Source organism: Lathyrus oleraceus, chromosome 4, assembly GCF_024323335.1.
Source record: "Lathyrus oleraceus cultivar Zhongwan6 chromosome 4, CAAS_Psat_ZW6_1.0, whole genome shotgun sequence".
Lineage (NCBI taxonomy): Eukaryota > Viridiplantae > Streptophyta > Magnoliopsida > Fabales > Fabaceae > Lathyrus > Lathyrus oleraceus.
The window spans coordinates 290,977,084-290,987,093 of NC_066582.1; positions in this window are offsets into that span (position 1 = coordinate 290,977,084).

Below are 10,010 nucleotides of genomic sequence, written 5' to 3' on the forward strand. Positions count from 1 at the left end.
CTAATTTGAAATCATGTCAAAATGTTTGCACAAAGTTTTCAGGTTTGAGCTAACATGCAAATGGAGGTTTAAAGAACAAAAGGTTGGAGGGTGAGGAAGTAAAACTTCTTAGATGTTCACCTCTTGAGATCATATGTAGATGATTTAAGTGATTCCTTTGGAATAGGCAACAATGCAAATAACAGATGAACAAAGTAAATGGATACCGGATGCCAATAAATGGACTTATTCCAATCTCACAAAAACAAAATGGATACCAGATACCAATCAATGGACTTATACCAATCTCCCAAAACAAAAACATGGATACCAGATGCCAATCAATGGACTTATACTAGTCTCCAAGGGATGATCATAGGAAACAAATTCCAATAAATGGACTTACAATTGACTCCTCACAAGAATCAAATAACAAATGCAATAAGCAAGAGGAAACAAGTTGCCAATAAATGGTCTTACACTCGACTCCAAGGAAAGGAATGCCAATGAATGGTCTTAGTTCCAAATCCCACCAGATCATAGGAAACAACTGCCAATGAATGGACTTACAATTGACTCCTCAATGGACAAACAAGGTGTCACAAAGAAATGAACAATGATTATGAAATGATATACAATTAATGATGATAAATGCACAAAGGCACACTCAGTCAGATATGCACAGATGAATCAAGTAAGCAAACAAACAAGTCAATTAGCACACACTATATACAATCAATTAGGCTCACACAAGGTTAGGCTTTTCAGCCAACTGGAATGGGGTATTTTGTGCTCTTAACCCTAACATTGAGAGTTAGGGTGAAGCAGATGAAATGGAGACGAGGGGTGTGCCTCATAGCTCTTATCCCTGGTCAGGGAGAGCTTTAAACAATAGAAAGTGTGGGAGTTCAGAAAGTAGGAACTCTTCTCCACAAATGGACTCTAGAAGATCTTGGGTTATTATCCACAATGCATCAACACATTGTGTGAGCAAAGTGAATGACACACTGAGTAGCGGAGATGGATTACACATCTCTTTTATCTGCCAATTGCCTCATAAGAGGACTTTTCCTGCTTGGCACAAAGAGTAAACAATCACAAGCATTGCCTCTTAAGGAGGACTTCAGACAGGTGCCTACCAATAACAGTAGGTCTTCCAGACTACATGAAGATTAGAAATTATACCTAAGTGGTTAAGCAACCAAGCAAAGCAAAGTTCACAATGAACTTAAAGCAACTTATGTACCTGTGGAAACACTAAACAAATCAGTACAATGCTCAGACAAACAGACAATAGTCAATAAGCAACAAACAATCCCAATGTACAAAATGTGTAAGCCAAAAGTCAAACTCAAATGAGTTAACATCAACCTATAAAACACACAAATGTTAGTAATCAAAGGCAAACATCCACACTCAAATGATGGAGCATCATCAACTATGGAACTTGGATGTTCAACCTGAAATCAAAGCTCAAATGTAAGCCACAAACCACTAGGTCAAAGCCTAGGGTCCAAGATGGAGAAAAAATTCAAAACAGGAGCTGAAATTTAACATGAATCAACTTCAATCTCATCTTGACACATTCCAAAAGGTCTCACATCAAAATCAATCACCAAAAGCATTTCATGATCAATTGAAGTTCAAGGCAATTTCAAAGCTCAAATGTGATCAACCAGAATGAAAAATGCAAATCAAATCAGAAATAATTCAAATAATTCTGAGAAAATTCATGATCAATCAAGACATCTGACATGATTCACATACAAAAAATCAGAAGAATTGGACATCATTTGGTATGGAAATCACATAGCACAAGTTGGACAAGCAAAGGTGTGACACAAATTGTCACACCAACTTAGCACAATCATAAAACAGAATTGGTAATTGATAAAAATGCCAAATCAAAACCAAAATGTCAAGCAATGTGTCTAGTTATAGCATGCAAAATTTCACATTCATTGGATAAGAAACCAGCATTTCACAACATGATAAGCAAGGCAAGGTCAAAATAAGACACATGTTCAATCATTCTAGCACAAAAAATTATCCAGCCAAGCACAACTTGTAAAATCATGATGATAAAAAACTAGAGAGAACCAGGATCACAATGCAAAAAACCTGGTATTTTTTTGATTAATTTTCAAATAGTTATGAATTTTCTAAGGTGAGAAAAATTAAAAAAACACATGAAGCATAGGATTGGAAATGTGGAGGGAAAACAGAAAATGAGAAAGCATTTGAATTATCTGCTACAACCAAGAATCGAACTAGGCGCAAATTTGAATGAGAGAAGCGCCAAGGTGCAACGCACCGTTTCATTAAAACTATGTGGCAAGGTCAGCGTTCGGTCAACAATCGTGAGCCAACCAAAATGCAAGCATGGCGAATACGTGGACCAATACATGATCAACCCTAAGCTAACACATGCAAACCAGTAAAAGCGTTTCCAACAAATCAAAACCGTGGCCAAATGTTGAAACTCATCTTCTTCATCGCGCAACACATGAACAGTACGTGTTCTTCATGCATCAAGAACATTTTCTCCAGAAATCAAAATTAAAGATATCATCATGTAGTGCGTTCAATGGAGATTAAAGATCAATGCATAGCTAAGCTCAATTCCAAGTATCAAGATCAAATCGAACCAAACAAATTTCATGCATGAAACTTTAATTCAACCTAACTCAGTCAATAATGCATGAAATCACACGATTCAAAGTTCAGCATAACCAGGACAACAAGATCTACAATAATATCATAATAATTTTGAGAAATAGAGAGATCGAGTCATGACCTCTTGAAGAGCAGAAGTGGAAATCGTGCTTCAAAAAGCTCAGCAATGCCTTACAGTTCCTCTACAATGATTATTGAGGTGATTGATGATGAATTGGAAGCTCAACAACACCTGAATCCAGCAAATTTTGGAATCACCATGGATGTTCTAAGCTTCGAGCATGCTTCAATGTGGCTCCAATTGCTTCAATTCCACGTGCAATTCTACTCCAAAGTGCCTCAGGATCAAGAATCAACCAATAGAATATGCTCTTGTTTGAAGAAATTGCAAAAAAAATTGAGAGAAAAGTTTGGAGAAATTTGGATCTAGATCCAAAGTTCCTCCCTTGAAAACAGTTAGGTTTTTCTTTATATATGCCTTGCTAATTATGCTGTAATCATGTTTAAGCCAAATGCTAAGTGAGATTAACCAAATGAGGTGTATGTGCAAAAAATGGTTTTTCACCTTATGCATGGAATGCATGTGTGAACAGTACACGAATTTCCCTCATTTTCACTTAAAATCACATTTTAAAACCAATGGTGATGGCAAAAATTTCAAACCATGCACCAATTTTGAATTTTGTGATTTCCCTCCAAAAAGCCAATGGATTATCAAGTGATCATGTGATGACAATTCATGTAATGTGATGCATGATTTGGAAATTAGAGGTCAAGAGGAGAATATTGCAAAAAGAACCACTCATTTTGGAGCTTTGGTTGAAAAGTTATGTCCATTTGAAGTTCCATGCATACTTTGCCATGATTTGATCATATCTCCTTAACCACACATGAGAAACTGATGATCTTGGACTTTTTGGAAATGGGAGAGAAAGATCTACAACTTTCATGTTCAACAAAATTTCATTTGAAGCTTTCTTGATGATGTAATTTGAAGTTGAAGTTGGTCCAAAACCTTTCCATTTTTGGAAAGTTCAAATTATAGGTCACTTGCTATTTTTGGAAATTTTTGACTGGACCTCAAATTCTTCAATGTGAGTGTTTGAAATGTCAAATGAGACTTGTTTGAACATGAATGAAGTATTTCTAATCACTTCCCACCTCCAAATCCCCAGTTGACTTTGTAGTTGACTTTCTAGGCTTTCAGATGACTTGGGAATGTTCTAATGAAATTCAAGCCTCTACCACTTGGAATTTTGCTTCAAAATGACATCATAGCTCATATGAACTCTTGTGAATGATTGTGGGGTCAAAATCTCAAGAATGACCACCATCTATTGCTCAATGAATGCCTTTGATTGCCTTGACCTGTTATTGCTTCATCTGCAAGACAAAGGTTAGATGACATATTTTTGTACTTTTGATTAGTGATAAAAAGGAAAAGCAAATGATATACAAATGCAAAGAATGCTTGGTGATCAAGAAACACTCTCAAACAGATGACCAACCCACAGGGAAGGAAGCAAGGTGTCCAATGATCCTTGAGGCAATATGATGATAAGATATGATGTCATGAGGGATCTTAGGGACAAAATTGGGGTCTTACAGATGCCCCTATTTAAGGTCATTCTAGCCGGAGAAGTGAAGGTTAAAATCTTCATCTCGACGCGGTAGAATGGGCTTAAATAACAGTAATGAGACAAATTTTGGTCCCTAAGAGACCTCATGATGCAAATGTATGCATGCAAAACAAACAAACTTTGTGGGGAATACTGGTCAACAAAGAAGAAAAGACGATCCATCGGAGCAATATACTCACCAGGAACAGAGACTCTAACAGGACTATCATGGGGATAAGAAAAAAAATGCGTGAGCAGGACACGACTCTTTAGGGGAAACTGACGCTGCGTGAATCAAGACACGACTGGAGACTAGAGACCTCACTGGGGAGTAGACTCAAACTGGGGAAAAGAAAATTCCAAAGGAAGACACATCCATTGGAAAGACTCAAGCTGACTCAAACTATCCACGAAGGATACCTTGGATGAAAATCCGGACTCGGACTGGGGAAAGATTCACACAGAACCTCCCTGCCGGGGAAAACTGCATATATTGGGGAAAACACCAATACAACAAAGGGGCAAAATCACAACGGAAACTCCACTGGGGAATGTCTAACAAAGAGACTCTCCTGGAGAAAAACTGCAAGATGAGGTGTTACCGGTTACTGGGTAACAAGCTCAAAGAGACATGTGATCTAAACACCGGTATAAGGGTGAAAGAACAACAAGCTCAGGAAGAATGAATATCTAAGACCGGTATAAGGGTGAGAGATATCAATCAACCAAACATCTGAGAAAGACCTGAAAAAGGTACATTAACTCAGGAAAATCTGACTCCACAGGGGACCAAGGTCATAATAGGGAGCAGAAAGGAAGGAACACCAGGGATACCGGATACTGGGTATATAATAGGTGACCGACCAAAGCGTGAATTGGTATATATGCCAAAACACTCATCATCCGAAAGGAGGGCTTGAAAAAGCAAATCGACTTACGGGATGGACATTCGATTCCGCAACGGGAAAACGAAACTTACTCAGTTGGGGAAAAAACCCAAAGAGTGCATGAGATATAATATCCATTACCGTCAGAACGTGGATAGTATACTCGCATGAGATATATTATCTATTAGCGTCAGAACGTAGATAATATACTCGCATGGAAGGAACACCAGCGATACCGGCTACTGGGTATATAATAGGTGACCTACCGAAAAGAGAGACAATCGATACCAACACCAACAGGGTAAACGAAAGATAACTCACAAGGGATAAATTGCAAGCATCCGGCAATCATCCAAGAGACATACCAAATATTCGATTCCACAAGGGAATACGAATCTTACTCGACTGGGGAAACACAACAGGCTTCGACTGAAGAGTGCATGAGATATATTATCCATTACCGTAAGAACGTGGATAGTATACTCGCATGGAAGATTATCCACAACCGGCTACTGGGTTAATAAAGGATAAATTGACCGAAAAGAAAGGTATCGGGATACCAAAACTAGGTATATAAAGATGACTGATCAAAGGGAGCAACAATCATTACCAAGCAAAAGGGTAAATGAAAGAGAAACTCACTAGGGATGCATTGATAAACATCAATGATCCGGGGAACAAATCACAGGCATACGGTGAAAGAACCCGCTGAGGATAAAATTGCTAGCATCCGGCAATTATCCACAAGGAAAGATCTGCTGGGGATACAACTACTAGCATACGTAAATTACCCAGAAGAGAGAGGAAATATCAACATCGAATACTGGATGAAGATAACCACAAAGAGTAACCATCATCGGTTAGGATGAACAACAAGGTTAACTCTGCAAAGGAGAGAAATTAGGATTTACAACTGCCGAATACGGGGTAGAAGACCACAAAACTCTGGCTGAGGATAAAATTGCTAGCATACTGCAATTATCCACAAGAAAGCACAGACTCCGCTTGGGAGACAACAACGACATAGGATTTACAACTACCGAATACTGGGTAGAAGACCACAAAATCAACCATCAACCAGAATGAACCACAAAGGTTACCTCTGCTAGGGGATAAAAGTAGGATTTATAACTACCGAAATATAAGGTAGAAAACCAACAACCCTCAGCGTGGGGAATGAAAGAATCACAACTCCGCACGGGGAAACAAAATAGGGTTTATAACAAACCACCAACTGCTGAGGAGCAAGAAAAACAAAATAGGATTTACGACTACCGAATACTGGGTAGAAAACCATCAACTCTTGCTGCGGAACAAAGAATGTTCACAAACACCTATTCCACAAAAGGGAAAAAAGGTATACAGGATTTACAACTACTAGGTAGAAAACCAACAACTCTCTTGAGGAATAAAAGGTATATAACCACAAATTCCGCCAAGAGGGAAAAGGAACATAGGACTTACAACTACCGGTTACTGGGTAGAGGCCCAAACTCCGTTGGGGATAAAAAGAATTATTGCCGGTTACTGGGCAATTCATTCATTTATTCCACAGGGAAGCACAAGAGACAGTTGAAAAATGCCAATTCATAATCAAACCAAAAAGGCAAACTGAATCAAGACTCGTCCTAATGAGGATATAACTCAATAGGAAGATCCATCCCAATATATGTGTTGGGAGGAAACGGAAACAACCGTCATCCACGAGGATATATCTCAGTGGGGAATTGCAGAAGGAAAGACAGACACTTTCTGCTTATGGGGCTGACTCTATATTGAGAGATTAGACACCCGACATCTGCTTGGGAAGATCTACTGGAGAGATCTATATCTCCATTAGCAGGAGACAACAAACAAAAGATATATGTCAAAAAATGCAATCATGAATATCTAAATGTTGAAAGTATGCATGAATATGCGTGATTTATGTTTGATGAATGCTGACAAAACAGACATATCTAACACAAACAGACCTAGGAATCAAACGCCCGGTACTACACCACAGGAGAGAAAGCCAAGATCTCTAATGGAGAGCATCTACTCTACTGGAGATATGAGATATCACAAGAATCACACAACATCTCCAAGTGATGGATCAACAATCAACCCAACTAGGGAACAAAAGTTCACAACAGGCAAGAAACTGCCACAAAGACAAATCTGTTGGGGAAATGGAGAAATCCCGAGATTTCTACAGGGGGTCCTCAGTATCAACTAGGAAACAAGAGTTCACTGCACAAGCAAGAACTGCTGAAGAGAACAGAACAAACAAGTAGAATCTGGCTGCACAAGCAACTCTACTGGGGATACTGTCAGCCACTCCATTGGGGATAAACCCACTGAGGGAAAAATAGATCACCCAAGTAGATTCTGCTACAAGCCACTCTACTGGGGATCAAAAGCATCAGGCAATCAGCAAGTCTAAGGATGATAGATCACCAACCAACCCTATTGGGGAACAGAAGTTTACAACTGGCAGAAACTGCTACAAAAGCAACTCTGTCGAGGATACCAGCTCTGTTGGAGATACTGCAGGGAAATCACGAAACTTCTGCAGGAAACATCACAGACATAATCCACCGTACCACAAAGCTACTGGGGAATTATCTGAGGAAGAGAAGGAGAACTGGTGATCAACCACCAAATGCTGAACCTTCTAAGAGGAAACTAACAACCGCTGAGGAGGAAACAATCACTGCTCTGCTGAAGGGATAAGAGGTAAAAATCTCAACAAGCACTCTGATGGGGAGATATATATAGATGAAGATATATCATACCAATCAACTCCGCTGGCGACCTTACTGAGGAAACAGACGAGGTCCCGGGATATCAATCCACCAACTTCCGAATCTTCGAAAAGGAAAGCACCCATGCTGGGGGAGAGAACATTGTTGGAGAGGATTGTGAAGTTCTCAACAAACACTCTGGTTGGGGAACCACCTCTCAACAAAAGCTCTTCTTAGGGAACAACCCCAACAACAATCTGGAGAAAGAGGATACAACCAAGCCAGGAATATGAACAAATGTCTTACCCTGTTGGAAATCATGCCACCCTTGGGAGAGCACTGAGAAATTCTTAAGTATCCTTTCATCATTGTGAATGTTCACTTTGTTTAAAACAATAATTTGAAAAAATTTTGATTTGTTTAAAACAATGACATTTTATCAATTAAAACATGCAAAACATTTGTTGAATTGAAACAAATAAGAATGCAAATAATTGGATAAAAGCTCAAATTTATTTGATGGAATGGTAGCCTGCAAATGGCAAGACTCCATAGATCTGTACAAATTTGAAATCAGTGATATATATTGGAAGAGGGCTACATTGAACATAATGATCCTTTCTCTACCAATTTGAATTTCGATGTATTCGAAGCTTTAGTTGACGACGAATCGAGAATTTCTGACGAAAAGACAGCTGTGGAACAGAAAGTCTTGTCAGGATGCAGTTACTTGCCAAATCCCTAATTTTTGCCTAGATTGCCCCAGGGTGAGGTACTCAATCTAGCGGGATGCAAATTCACTCTTTTTCATGTCTCTAACTTCTGCCTGGATCACCCTTGCGGGTTCTCCACCGAGACGCTCAATTTTGCCTAAGCCGCCCTTTCGGGTTTTCAACTTAGCGAGCTATTCTGTTTTTCTTTTATATACTTTTTTTTAGGCAAAGTATTTCTTAACTACATCTGAATTTACAGGACGAGTGAAATCCTCCCCATCCATTGTTGTAAGCATCAAAGCTCCGCCTGAAAAGGCTCTCTTAACAACATATGGACCTTCATAGTTTGGAGTCCACTTGCCCCTGGAATCGGGCGCGAAAGACAAGACTTTCTTGAGCACGAGGTCACCTTCTCGGAACACACGAGGCTTGACCTTCTTATCGAATGCTTTCTTCATTCTCTGCTGATATAACTGACCATGGCACATGGCAGTCAATCGCTTCTCTTCAATCAAATTCAGTTGGTCGTAACGACTCTGAATCCATTCACAATCAGTCAACTTGGCTTCCATCAAGACTCTCATTGATGGGATCTCCACCTCTACTGGGAGAATAGCCTCCATGCCGTAAACAAGAGAGAAAGGGGTTGCCCCTGTTGAAGTGCGGACAGATGTACGATATCCATGCAAAGCAAATGGCAGCATCTCATGCCAATCTTTGTACGTAACAACCATCTTCTGGAGAATCTTCTTGATATTCTTATTAGTAGCTTCAACAACCCCATTCATCTTTGGTCTATAGGGAGAGGAATTATGGTGTGCAATCTTGAACTCAGCGCACAACTCTTCCATCATCTTATTATTCAGATTAGATCCATTATCAGTAATGATCTTATCTGGCATACCATAACGGCAAATAAGTTGATTCTTGATAAACTTCACGACCACCTGCCTGGTCACATTCGCATACGATGCGGCTTCAACCCATTTGGTGAAGTAGTCAATTGCTACGAGAATAAACCTGTGCCCATTGGACGCTTTCGGTTCAATCATGCCGATCATGTCGATTCCCCACATAGAGAAAGGCCATGGTGATGAAATCACATTCAGAAGTGTCGGAGGAATATGAATCTTATCCGCGTAAATCTGACACTTGTGGCATTTCTTCACATATTTGCAGCAGTCAGACTCCATTGTCAGCCAATAGTAGCCTACTCTCAGCATCTTTCTTGCCATGGCATGTCCATTGGAATGAGTACCAAATGAACCCTCATGGACCTCAGTCATCAACAGGTTTGCTTCGTGTCTATCCACGCATCTGAGCAAAACCATGTCAAAATTTCTCTTATACAGTACTTCACCACTGAGGTAAAAACTGCCTGACAACCTTCTCAAAGTTTTCCTATCTTTC